Source organism: Ipomoea nil, unplaced genomic scaffold (assembly GCF_001879475.1).
Source record: "Ipomoea nil cultivar Tokyo-kokei standard unplaced genomic scaffold, Asagao_1.1 scaffold1407, whole genome shotgun sequence".
NCBI lineage: Eukaryota > Viridiplantae > Streptophyta > Magnoliopsida > Solanales > Convolvulaceae > Ipomoea > Ipomoea nil.
The window spans coordinates 763,342-764,789 of record NW_017617835.1 but is presented as its reverse complement, the minus strand read 5'-3'; the positions used below and the strand labels follow the sequence as shown (position 1 = coordinate 764,789).

The following is a 1,448-nucleotide window of genomic DNA, read 5'->3' as shown; positions in this document are numbered from 1 at the left end:
ATGATGAGAGACTGTGTCGACTGGATAGCAAAGTGCACTGTGTGTCAGGCGTTCGCACGGAAGGACACTCGACCAGCCACCTTCTACACTCCAGTCGCAACTGCCATTCCGTTCGCTAAATGGGGAGTCGATGTGCTAGGCCCTCTGCCAGTCGCCCCGGGGCGTTTTAAGTTCTGCGTGTTGGCCATCGATAACTTCACCAAGTGGGTGGAGGCTTAGCCTCTCGTAACCATCACTGAGTATTAGTGTCGGCGCTTCTTATGGAAGAAAGTGATATATCGTTTTGGATTGCCCGAGCACTTAGTCAGTGACAATGGTCGACAGTTTGATTGTCAACCCTTCGTGGATTTCTGTCAACGACACAGCATTCGACATACCATAATTCAAGCAGGCACCAACAAGTTGGAAACCTTAGAAGGGGAGCCTATTGATCGGATCTGGAATGTGATACGTTTAAAAACGTACTACCAGTAAAAGGTTAGCCCCGTGTATTCGTTAAAACGCAGCAAGATTGATGTTGCGAGTGGAGGTGCTTTAGTTGACAAGACATCAGAGGCTGCAAGAAATCTAATTGCAAACATGGCTGCAAATTCTCACAGTTATGAGATACACAAGGATGTATTATTCCAAGTGGATGGGCGATTTCTACGGCAAATCGATACACAAGGATGCAACCATTGTTGAAGCTGAGGTCATTGCGAAAGGCCTTGCTTGGACGTGGAAGATGGGATAAGAGATGTCGGGATTCAATCCGATGCGGGGAGAGTCCTCAACTGGCTAACTGGCAATACTGAGTTGAGATGCCCTACATGCGATCACATTGATGGGATTAAATGGTGGCTTCAAAGAGATTGGAAAGTGACGCTTCGCAATATCACTCGCGAACAAAACGAAAGTGCGGATGTTGTAACCTCTTGGGCTGTGAATATGGATGCGACATGGAGAGACTTACCTATCTATCCTCTTGGAATGGAAGAGCTCATTGAGAAGGAAAGCATGCGGGTGTCTTGGTCGCACAATATAGGTATATGTCTTGGTCTTGGTCGCGTTGAAACAATATATATACATAATTAAAAACTACCAAATCCTGTACATCCAACTTAAAAAATCAACGACCCAGATGAATCCACACTGTTTTTATTTTAAGCACTGTTTGTATCTGAATAGAATCCTATATATATATATATATATATATATATATATATATATATATGTGTGTGTGTGTGTGTGTGTGTGTGTGTGTGTGTGTGTGTGTGTGTGTGTGTTGGTGTGTGTGTGTATTCAAATGAGGACAAGTATATTATAGAGGACTGTGAGGATGGATGTAGTGTATACCCTTAGCTGGTATGTCGTGTGCATGGCCGAATGTAGTCGTGTGCCACAGTTTGTATGTCGCGTGCTAGATTTGTTAGTTTATAGAGCCAGGGTTCGAAACCTGATGTTTACAT

At 44.0% G+C, this 1,448-nt stretch overlaps 1 pseudogene; it reads left to right on the top strand.

Annotated features, from left to right (window-relative positions):
- LOC109186208 overlaps positions 1-1,448 on the top strand; it is an 8,921-nt pseudogene continuing 7,473 nt past the window's right edge.